The sequence below is a fragment of the Pelodiscus sinensis genome, chromosome 9 (assembly GCF_052426305.1).
Source record: "Pelodiscus sinensis isolate ZL-2025 chromosome 9, ASM5242630v1, whole genome shotgun sequence".
Taxonomy (NCBI): domain Eukaryota; kingdom Metazoa; phylum Chordata; order Testudines; family Trionychidae; genus Pelodiscus; species Pelodiscus sinensis.
Window position 1 is genome coordinate 64321955 of NC_143060.1, and position 12445 is coordinate 64334399.

General features: G+C 42.8%; 1 protein-coding gene and 1 long non-coding RNA gene across 7 annotated transcripts in view; both read right to left on the reverse strand.

Annotated features, from left to right (window-relative positions):
- RABGAP1L (RAB GTPase activating protein 1 like) overlaps window positions 1–12445 on the reverse strand; it is a 422358-nt gene that overhangs the window by 342650 nt on the left and 67263 nt on the right. The gene's annotated exons all lie outside the window — the stretch shown is intronic.
- On the reverse strand, window positions 4621–8884 carry LOC149523955 (uncharacterized). Its single transcript, XR_016350292.1, has 2 exons — window positions 7287–8884; window positions 4621–6268 (listed from the first exon to the last, which is right to left on the reverse strand). It is a non-coding gene; the product is annotated as an uncharacterized LOC149523955 (long non-coding RNA).

Sequence of the window (12445 nt, forward strand, 5' to 3'; positions counted from 1 at the left end):
ACTGGACTGTCATCTATACAGTTTATCACCCAACTTATTTTGCACAACCTTTTAGAAAGATAAGTGATACACAGGTAACATGAAGAGAGTTGCTTTTAATTCAAACAAACATGCAATCGATGAAAAAAATAGAGCACTGATCTAAAAACAACAGGGAAGAACAGAACATGGAGGTGAATGTGAATGAAAATAACATCGAAGACTATGTGCTCCTTGGTCAAAGTCTGCAAATGTGTAATTTTCAAAAAGAATGTATACTGCCTTTTTTTAAGACTATTTGGCTTCAGTTACATATGACTGCATGGGAATGGGTCAAGGCCTGCAAGGAAAAGCTAGAGTAAACACAAATACTTTACACAAACACAAACACAAACACAAATACAAGGACTGGCTTTCTGCAGGAAGACAGCATCAGTGACAAACTAGTACTAGTGCAAGTCAATACATCAAAACTTTCCATCTAACCATTGCTTTTTATTGCTGCATTTGAGTGCACCGTGTTTGCATTCATCTGCATCTTTGTACACACATAAAATCTAAAAATTGTAGAAGGCAATGGCCACATCTTCCTATTTACATCTATTCTTAGTTTAGCATTATTATAAATGTGTATGACCTGTGAATGCCAACTGTTGTGTACGCTGTCAAACGTCGGCTATCTCTTGTGGAAAAGGGGAAGTATACGGGCCTAGCTTAACAGGCTAGCTACACTGACACTACAGTTAAAGCCAAGTTTCCTCCGAAAACCTGGGGGATGTGACACCTCATACATTTACAGAGGGTGTTACTACTGCTAGTGTTCTGCAATTTAATTTTTAAGACAGTTTAAAACCATTTTTAGTCTATTAATACCAACACATTGTGTTTGTATAATACTTTAAAAATATGCAAGGTCTGTCATACACCAGCTGGAGAAATATAATAAATGGCTCAACTATGAGCTTTAATGTTCAAACAGTTCATGGTTTATCAATGATTTTAGCTTACTGTTAATTTATTGCGTGGTTACAATTAACATGCTATGTTATATAGAATCATTATATGCTAAATAGAGTTAAATTGCAGGATTATAGATGGACATAATCATGTATTAGGTCTCTAAATAAGCAGGATTGAAGTGCAAGGCCTGCACATTTTTAGCTTAGTTATTTTAGGCCTTGGTGCTAAGAAATTATGCCATAAGTGAGTCACTGAAGTATAATTTCATTTCCTAAGATTACGAGAAAAGAGGTAATATTTAAAAAACTTAGCCAGAAGATTAATTTTAAATGATAGAAATGCTGTAAAATAGTTTCCCCCATCCTAATATTTGTTTCAAAATATTTTGGAATAATTTTAGCAAATATGAAGCTATAACTATTCAAGAAAAAAATTAAAATATGGAGTGTGTGAATGAAAAAACATAATTAACATACTCCCATAATTTCTAAACACAATCCTCCTGCTCAGATTAAATGAGAAGCTAGAAGTGGAGGACCTAAGTAGGGTAAGGATAGACAATGCCTTAGAAGAAAAGGAAGTACACTGATCGAAAGAGGACAAACTGAAGAAGCGGGTTGTGTCCACGAAAGCTCATACCACTTACATGTTTTGTTAATCTTTAAGGTGCTGCTAGACTATTTTTTGTTTTTTAAACTAAAAAGGGACACTCTTCATTCAAGTAAATATTAAGTATCAAGTATTCAAGTAAATATTTGTTCATGCTCAATACACACAACATTGACTGTGAGAGCTGGGCGCTGCCTCTGCATCTAATCAAAGCATCGTAACAGTTCAATCAGCATACCAGCAAATTCTAAGTACACAAGCATAGTTAGTAAAACTATCCTATCCTGGGAGACCATCTTGGTTATAACAATCTTGCAGCCCACTGAGATGAAGGAAGGCCGCTCATGCAGCCCACTCACTACCCTAAGTTGCCCATTGCTGATGTAAGTCATGGTTTTGATGTGGCTGGAAACACTGGCAACGACTTCTGGCACAGAGGATGAAATCTCAACTAGGAGCAGCTGAGACAGTGTTCCACGCGGCTTTGCTCTTACAACCGAAGTTGACTTCATGATGTGGGGGCTACTTCTCTCTCCCCTCTCTCCTCAGGCTGCAGGGGGTGGGACAGTGAGAAAATTACTCGCGGCATCTGGATCTGACCTGCCACTGGTGGATGTGGTTCCCATTTGGTGGTGGAGCATAAAGGAGGGTTGATGCAGTTTTTGGACTGGACAGGCTAACTATTGTGGGGCTCCCTATTTCAGCACTGTTCTTTCCATCTAATCTAGTTGCTGGGTCTGCAGTGATGATGGGAGCTAGGCTAATCACCAGCCTATCATTTTAGTATGTGGAAAGGATTTTTCTCATAGGGCAAAAGTGGCAAACTGCTCTGAGATTTTTTTCACCTTCCACCTGGAATTCAAGAGTCTAACTTTCAAGTTTACCTATTTCAGCTCTGGAAGATTCCAGTGCAGTTGAGAGTTTAGAAAGGATCCTGCTGAGAGCCCTATAATCTAGTGGACTACTTGGGCACTGACCCTGGGCACAACGCAGTCTGGTGAGAGGGCATGCCAATCTGTCTCACGCTGCTTGCAAATCCACATACTCTCTCTCCTTCTCCACATTAGAGGCAGCAGACTTGAGCTTCCAGTCAGGATCTCTTAGGAGACAAGAGAGTAAAGAGGGGGCATGGCCACCATCCCCACACTCAGGTTTATAACACATCGTGATATACCACTTATGCGAGCTGCAATGGAAAACCCTACTGGGTAATTTGAGGTGGTTACCCTCAGTAAAGTAATAATTTAAATAAGGTTATGGGCTCTGCTTTAAAAACTATTATGGTGAATGATGCACTTTTTTCACATCCACAGCAAATACAATTTTCATAACCAGAAAAGTCTCTTCTTCCCCTTTTCCAATCTATTGCGTGGCACAATGGTGACACAGACAATAAAAAGAGGAGAACCAGCAATTCCACATCACAGATGAGACATCCTCTGGATGAATCTTTCCCAGCAGATCTCCTTCTTGCTTCTGCTCCTCTTCATGGGGTGATGTGATGGTAGATTACAGCGATGTTATTGTGGGTGCAGTAGCTCATCTGACTTGCAGATAGCAAGTATCTCTCCCTGAAGCCTCAGAAGCAAACATGGGCCAGAGGACATTTCCAGCCCTGTCTCTCTTGATCTCAGGCTTCTTCCTCATCTTCAGATAAAATCTTAGAGGCCCTGATATACTTTCACTCAAAACAATTTTTTGTTTACTCATTGCACAAGTGTCATCTATGCATCAAGAATTTGTTTGTAAAAACATTTGTTCAAAAAGAAGACTTCACTCATATATATTCATGAATACCAAACCCTAAAAGGGTGCTAAGCATGGAAATTGAAAAGTTGGTATATACTTCACTTAAATCTTAATAGATAATTTCCCCCACTCCTTCATTCAGCATCACTTTCTTTACAGTTCACTAGTTTTACACCCACATTGATGACAAAGCCAATTAAATGCTGCACAATAGATAAGTGTTCCTATAAATGTAAATTCCTTCAAAATATACTGTACCATCTGAGTTTGACATCTCTATGAAAATGCAAAAAAGAGAAGTTTTTTGTTTTTTTTTAAAAGAGTGGGATGAGAGATACTTGGATGTCTTGTGGGAGTAATACTTAACCCCTGCAGACCAGAACAGTAAGAATCTAAGTCAAACAACATAGGGTATAACAGTAAGACTTTAAAATGGATTTTGCATCAGAACCCAGACACTCAGCAGAAAAAAGGTCACAGAGGTTATTGAGGGCATAGATAACTCCATTCCCCTTGGAGACTTTAAGGTGCCCCTCTTGGGGATACCTTAAAAATAAATATCCATTTTATAGGTAACAAAGGTAAAGAACGCAGCACAGGCGTAATGTGATCACAGCTATTCAATCTCATGAGCAGGCTTGTTTCTGCACTCTGCACAAGCTACATCAATTTACTGTAATCTATTATTTAAAGGGTAAAATGTCAATTTTACAGAGCATAAATTGAAGTAACTATATTTTAGCCTTTGATTAGATTAGCAGATAAAACTATCAAAACCCCACTTTTAAGCATCCCAGAAACCCAACCAAGTTGAACCAGAGTTGATAAACCAGAATTTGAAAAGTAACAATTCAGATTCCAAAACATTCTGTGTTAGCAGCAGTGTTGAAAGCAAGAGACAAGAAGTAATTCTACTCTACTCAGCACCGATAAGGATTCAGTTGGAGAACTGTGTCCAGTTCTGAGCACCACACTTTAAGAAAGATGTGGAGGAGCAACAAAAATGAGTCACGATTTGGAAAGCATGACCTATGATGGAACATTGAAAAACTGGATTTGTTTAGACTAAGCAGGGGGCCTGATAACAGTCTTTGATTTCTTAAAGATAAGCATGATAAATTGTTCTCCTTATCCACAGAGGACAGAAGAAGAAAATAATGGGTTTAAATTGCAGCAAGGGAGATTTAGATTAGACCAGTGGTCACCACTCTCACAGACTGCGTGTGTATGTCACTCTCATAGCACACACAGTCCTCACTCTCATCTCCTGACCCAACACACACGAGGGATTGTTGTTACTATTTGTACTGCTTGCAAAGTGGCTTGATTGGTCTGTGCATTTCATAATTTTCAATTTTCTCTTATGCTTAAATTTAATTCTTTGAATGGTGAGTTCTAAAATGCCGAACCTGTCATGGCTGGAGTCATTATCCCAAAGGTAACTGCTTCTCCTGGAAGTGCCTGGCATGTCCCTACAGCCCCTGAGAAAGGCAAAGCAGGGAGTCTCCACATGCTGTCCTTGTCTGCAGATACTACTGAAGCTCCCATTGAGTAATAACAGCGAACTGTGGCCAGTAGAAGCTGAGGGCTCAGTGCCTGTAGGTGAGGGGCAGCACGTGGTACCATCGAGCCATTGCTGTACATGCCAGCTGCTCTCAGGAGTGGTGCAGAGCCAGGGAAGGAGTAAACCTGCCTTAACCCCACTGCTTCACCACCCAGAAGCCATCTCAGTTAAATGTGCCCAGCCAGAGCCTGCTTCCTGAACCCCTGTCCCAGCCCTGAACCTCCTCATACACCCAACCTCCTGCCCCAGACTTGAGTCCCCCTGCACCCAAACTCCTCCCCAGAGTTTGCACCCTGAATCCCCTCCTGGATCCCAATCCCGCCACCCTGGGCTAAACCTAGAGCCCCACCCACACTCCAATGTCCTTGTGCTAAGACCAGAGCCTGCATCTCAACCCTCTACCCAGCCTGGTGAAAATGAGTAAGAATGGGGGCGGAAGGGGGATGGAGTGAGCAGGGTGAGGCCTCAGAGAAGGGATAGAGCAGGACAGGGCCTCAGAGAAGGGGCAGGAAGGAAGTGGGGCAAGGGTATTTAGGTTTGAGGTAGACCTTACATTGCACTTAAATTGAAAAAGTGATCTTGTGGTTAAAAAGGTTGGAGACCACTGAGTTAGACATTACAAAAAAAAACTTCTAACTATAGGGGTGGTTCAGTATCAGAACAAATTAATCAGGGAGGTTGTGGGCTCGCCATCATCTGAGATTTGTAAGAACAAGTTAGTCAAACACCTGTCAGAGATGGTCTAGATCAGGGGTGGGGATCCTTTTTTGGGTTGGGGTTCTGTTCTGTCCTCCCACCCTCTCCTGCCAGGGCCCTGAGACTGCATCAGAGAGCCAGAGCTCCTTCAATTCCAGGACCACAGTGGGGATCCAGGCACTGGGGCTTCCCCCACCATCTCACACTTCTACGGGAGATGGGACTCAGGAGCTTCTCCCACCCTACCCATCCAGTACTATCCAATCCAACTGGTGCTCTCCTCATACTGGAGGGGCAGGCACCAAGTAGAGGATGACCACCCATGTCTCTCTGTCCCATGCCCAGCTGAGGGTCTGTGCTCCACATGGTACATATGGATGCACAAATGTGGAATATAGAAAGAGAGACCATCAATCAAAGAACATGGAATCCCATTAAATACTCAGAAATATCAGGATACTCACACAGGGCAAAGGTCATTCACAAAAAAGCCCTAAACTGGAAACTATCCCTTACTGCTCAAGGGGAGCAGGTTTGACAGAGAAAGGGGAAAACCCACGCATATAATGCTTACCCAGTCCGCCTGTATCACAAATGTGTTTCCATAGAAAAACTTTCACGAGTTGCGGAGACTTGGAGGGAGAAGAGAGAAGAAGAGAGGTCATGCAGCTAGGACCCCAACTCCAAACTACTGCCACAGCAACTTTCATTCTAAAATAATTTTAGAAGCACGAGAAGCAGTCATGAAAATCCAAATTTCACCGACTGAAGTGAAAAATGTACGTGTCATTGCAACTCCAGGTAGGCTTCCATCCTACAGAAATGTTTTGCATTGCAATGTTAACATTTTGTAACTGAGAATTCACACTTGAATCCAGTAACTTTATAGTATGAACATAAATCAAATTAAATCATCAAGTGCGTGTTACATCATTCAGGGCAAGAAAACAATAATACACTGTACTCAATTTTTCACCAGTTACAGAAGGGATTAGAAACTACTGCATAGCACAGTAACATTGCTGTAGGGGTTGATTATATGTATTTTTAACAACGGAAAAGTTAAATTGCAATGCTATAAGAATGGTCTAATGTTAAAGAACATAATGTACAACCTATAAAAATTAGATATTGACTCATCTCCAATGTAATTTTTTTTAAGTGAGATGCTATGGATGCCCACTCATTAGAAGTTGCTGTATAAAAAGTTAAATCTCTTGGGACTGCAACAAAGGTTTATCTGATTGAACATGGGACACAATTAGTCTCTAACAAAGTCTCCTCATAAATTTAACATTTTTTCATTGTTTATTAGAACAATGAGAATTAAACGGCAAAGCATATTTAAGTTTTGTTTGGTTGAAGGAGGACTCAGTAGCAGCCTATTTTGGGGTTCTGATAGTTCTTATGAATGAAACAAAATTTCAGAAAGTTATTTTTAATTTGTATGAAAATGAAGAATTGTCTCCTCCACTGTTTCTCAAATTGGCTTCCCGCAGCTCCCCTTTGCTGCAAACAGCAAACCGGAGCCCATGGGAACTGTGATGCTCCGTGGCTGCAGAGCTGGTTAATAAACACACCAGAGTGGCCAGTTAGCAGGTTATCTGAAAGTTGTTTTGCAGACTACTTTGAGAAGCACTGGTCTACTCCCTCTCCCAAAAATGTTCTTGTGTAATTTACTAGCTCTTATGCAATTGCCCAAAAATGGGAATTCATTCTGAGATACTACCTTCTTCCGATCACTCTCATCCTCATTTCTCCTGCCCCGGAGACCATGGTAATGGCACTGAGGTTCTTCCCCCTTTCTGTTTCCTGTCCCTGCCCAATCCCACATATTTTCTTCTTTCCAAGTCAACTTCATAAGTCTTTGCGGTGTTGCTGTAGCCATATTAGTCCCAGTGTGAGAGACTCACAAGAAGTTTGAGAATCTCTTACTGCACCAACTTCTGTTGGTAAAAGGTACAAGCTGTTAAGCTACCCGGAGCTCTTCATGTCTGGGGAAGTAAATCAGAGTGTCTGCACTAAATACCAGTTGGGACAGACTTAACATAAAGAGGAAATATGTTGGAAGTGATCACTTGAAACAAAGTGGGCAATCGAGGGATAGACTCTTATTCATAAAGGATTTGAAGCGATCACTCAAGGATAGAAGGCAGTTTGGCATATTATATAATGTTAGAATGAGCCACAAAACCAAGTCCCTATTAAGTTCACGGGGTTTGGAGTTTAGCAGAGTTTAAATTTAAGTTTCCAGGCTTGTCTTTTGAAAGAGTTGACAGGTTTCCTTTGAGGACAAAAAAGTGTTAAAAAATTACATATGGAGTGAACGTTTTATGAAAACTGTTCATACACTGGCAATGTGGCATTTTTTTCTTTTACCACAATCTGAGATGATCACATAATTTAACACTGCTTACTCTATCCTATCTTTCTGGGCCCTCCAATACAAAACTCTCTCAGCTTTCTTGGCAGCTTTCGTGCCTTTTCATCAATTTGCTCTCCCTCTCATCTTAAAATTTCATGGTGATTACATGTAACACTACCTTCTCCTTCATGTCTCAAACCTCACATACACTTGCTCTCAAGAAACAAGAACAAAGTAGAGACATCTCAAAATAGTCTGAGGACCAAGAGATAAATTCTGCTGCACATCTGGTCTTCCTTCCTGAAGTTCTACCTCTACAAACCCAGGTTGCTACCAATAAACTCATATTTCCCTCCCTAGTAAAATTCATTTACAGGCAGTCCCCGAGTTACGCGGATCTGACTTACGTCGGATCCGCAGTTACGAACGGGGTTTTTCTCGCCCCAGAGGACGGGAGCGGCGGGACACCCAGATGCGCCGCGGTCCCACCGCCTGCGTCCTCCGGGGCGAGAAATGCTGCTCCGCGTCTCCCTGGTCTGGTGGGGGGGGGAGGCCAGCAGACCAGAGATACGCGGAGCAAAGCCGCTGAGGACCCGGGCGGTGGGACCGCGGCACGTATGGGCTGTCCCCCCGCCCGGTCCTCCGCGGCTTTGCCCCGCGTCTCCCTGGTCTGCTGGGATGGGGGAGGAGGGCAGCAGACCAGGGAGACGTGGAGGACTGGGGCAGTAGGACTGCGGCACGTCTCGGTCCTGCCGCCTGCGACTCCCTGGTCTGCTCGGGGGAGAGGGGACGCAGCTAGTGCGCCCCCCCCCCACCTCCCCAGTGGACCAGGCTTTTCTCGGGATGCCTGTGGTAGAGCAGCTGGGGCACTGCTGGTTGGTCCCGCAGCGCTGCTCTGGGCGCTACTGGACCAACCCGGCAGCACCCCAGCTGCTCTGCCCCAGGCGTCCTGATTCAGCCGCTGCTGGTCAGTTTCAGCAGCGGCTGAATCAGGACGCCTGAGGCAGAGCAGCTGGGGTGCTGCTGGGTTGCTCCAGTAGCGCCGAGGAGCGGCGCTACTGGAGCAACCCAGCAGCACCCCAGCTGCTCTGCCCCAGGCGTCCCCAAGTCAGCCGCTGCTGAAACTGACCAGCGGCTGACTACAGGAAGCCCGAGGCAGAGTTGCTCTGCCTCGGGCTTCCTGGAATCAGCCGCTGATCAGTTTCAGCAGCAGCTGACTTGGGGACACCTGGGGTTCTTAAGTTGAATCTGTATGTAAGTCGGAACTGGCGTCCAGATTCAGCCGCTGTTGCAACTGATCAGCGGCTGATTCCAGGAAGCACAGGGCAGAGCAACTCTGCCTCGGGCTTCCTGTAGTCAGCCGCTGGTCGGTTTCAGCAGCGGCTGAATCTGGATGTCAGTTCCGACTTACATACAGATTCAACTTAAGAACAAACCTACAGTCCCTATCTTGTACATAACCCGGGGACTGCCTGTATATTTAATCACTTTCCAACAGGCCCCTATAGTACAGTCTCTTCCTTCTGCATCATCAGACACACTCATGCTTTCATGTCTGAAGGACGTCCAATTCAATTCCTGGTGTGTCAGCTATGGTGGAGGCCAAATCATCTTTACAAGATCTGTTGCTATACCAAAAGGCTGACTGTCCCTACGTTTTCCAATAAGCAATGCATTCAGGAAATCATAAAAATGTTCTACAAGATGACTGACCTTTGGGTAGATGCTTCTTCCTTATCAAGTTACTATTAGTGCCACCTGACTAATAAAACATTACTTATTTTTAAATGAGGCATTGCTTTTTGAAGACTATTCTTTGTCAATTAACAAAAATAAAAAGTTTACTTAGGAAAACAGTGTCATTGAAACTACCTTATAGTTGCTATACACTAAATAAATTCAACTTTTTGTGTAATTTTGGCACATTTGTAAAGAAAGAATTTTACTTATCAATTTCCTACTTCTGAACTACTTTCTAAAAGTACTGAATATTAAGTATAATTTTATGTGGGCAACAGCAGGAAGCCTTAGTTTTTGAAATCATGCAAAACCACATCAAGAACTCAGAAGCCATCATTGTAATAACAATTTAATGACTGTGAGAGATATAATGATGACAAGTTAATTTGCGAAATAATTTACATCTAGTTGCTATATAGCAACTTTATGTCAAAGGAGCACTGAGCTGATGGACTGATTCAGCAGAAACAAAAAACAGACTTAGTCATCAAGGATTGCCTTCGAAGGGTAGCAAATCTCATTAGAAATAAAAATAAATTAACTCACAAATAATAACTTTCCCCATCCCCTAATCAATCCAGTCTTAGGCTCTCAAGCAAGAGACATTGCTTTCCCATAAGCAGTCTCCAACTCTTGTCTCCTAAGCAACCAATTTATACTCCTTCCCCCAAGTGTCTGTTCAGAGGAAACTGAAGCTAATGCCTTCAATTCAGTGAGCTTGCACCAAGACTAATTCTGGAAGACTATACAACACACAGTGGAAAGAAAAACAGGGAGGACCAGTTTAGTTGCAACCATTTCAACAGTATTGAGCCACTGTTTCATTTTCTTCCCTTGTTCAGAGCCTACTTATTCTTCCTTCCTCCATCACACACTATAAGGAATGAACATGAGAAAACCTGTGCTATATCTCCTAGGCCTGAAAACTGCTTTCCTTCCCAGCCACCTCTTAGCCTTCCAAAAAGCAGACCTGTCATGTCCTAAGAAGCAATTCTCAGGAGGCTTGGCCAGGCACGTGAGAGGGATACTAAAACTTGAAGTTTGGTCATAGATGACTTGCAGCAGTAATGGAGAATTGTCTTTCCTCACTACCTACCAACTGCCTAACTTCATTACATGTTGCCTCTCATCATGCCTTCTAAGTCTCCACCCTAACAGCTATTTCATAGTGCCCATTTTCTAGTGGATGCCTGCAAACCCCCGCTTTCAGGTGAGTCCTGCCTCCATCATCTAGATGCATCCTTTGCGGTTCTTTCCTGGCTTCTCAAGGCTCTTTGTCTGAGGACTTCTCTTGGGGCAATTTTAAATGGGAGAGGAAATTTAAAAAAATTACAAAGGACACCCCTATATGAGTGTACTTGAACCAGTCCTGCCTTAGACCCTGTCAAAGTTCAAAATTGCACATTAATAATTTACCCGCCCACTACTTTGCCATGCATTATGAAATTGAACACAGATACCCTAATTAAATTCAATTGAGACCTCTTCCAACAACATATAAGAGAAAGTTTAGTTAATATACATCTGGATATCTTTTTAGTTAAATTATAGTCTGAATTAAGCAATCTTGTTAGCAAAGTAAGGCAATTTAGTGTGGAGGTTCAATGCATTCTTTTGCTTTGACAAGCAAACTGTTAATATTAATTAAATAAGACTATAGAGATCACCTAAGCAAAGGAACATTTCTGTGCCGCCTCCAGCTCTCAGATTTGATGACTGAGCTGACAGAAATATAAGCTGCAGTGCTAGTGATAAAAAGTAATGAAAATTTATGTGCACTTGAAAAATTCCTAAATGGCCCACTGTGTGATTTTGCAGAGATCTTTTAGAAAGATCTTTTAGAAAGTCCTCACTATCCCAGAGGACACTACTGCCAACCTGATAGCAGACCTATGTAACTTTGCTCTCACCCACAATTATTTCCAGTTTGAGAACAACTTATACCTCCAGATCAGCGGCACAGCCATGGGTACACGCATGGCCCCACAGTATGCTAACATCTTTATGGCTGACCTAGAACAACGTTTCCTCAACTCCCGTCCCCTTTTACCCCTCCTCTACCTATGGTACATCGATGACATCTTTATGATCTGGACGCATGGCCAAGAAACACTGGAGATATTCCACAGAGATTTCAACAACCTACACCCCACCATCAACCTCAGCCTGGACCATTCTACACGAGAGATCCACTTCCTGGACACCACAGTACAAATCAACAATGGAAAATTAGACACCACACTCTACAGAAAACCCACCGACTCATACAGTTACCTACATGCTTCCAGCTCCCATCCAGAACACACCACACGATCCATCGTCTATAGCCAAGCCCTTCGATACAACCGCATCTGCTCTAATCCCACTGACAGAGACCAGAAGCTTCAGGATCTCTACCAAGCATTTATAAACCTCAACTACCCACCCGGAGAAATAAAAAAGCAAATTGAAAGAGCCAGACGAATACCTAGAAACCATCTACTTCAAGACAGACCCAAGAAAACCAACAATAGAACACCACTTGTCATCACCTACAACCCCCAACTTAAACCTGTCCAACACATTATCAATAAACTACAGCCTATACTGGAACAGGATACCATACTCCAAGAGGCTCTGGGAGACAGACCCATAGTCTCCTATAGACAACCACCTAACCTCAAGATGATTCTTACCAACCGCCACAGGACATACCACACTAATACCAACCCTGGTACCTTCCCTTGCAACAAACCCCGTTGCCAGCTTTGTCCACATATTCATTCTGCTGATACCATTATTGG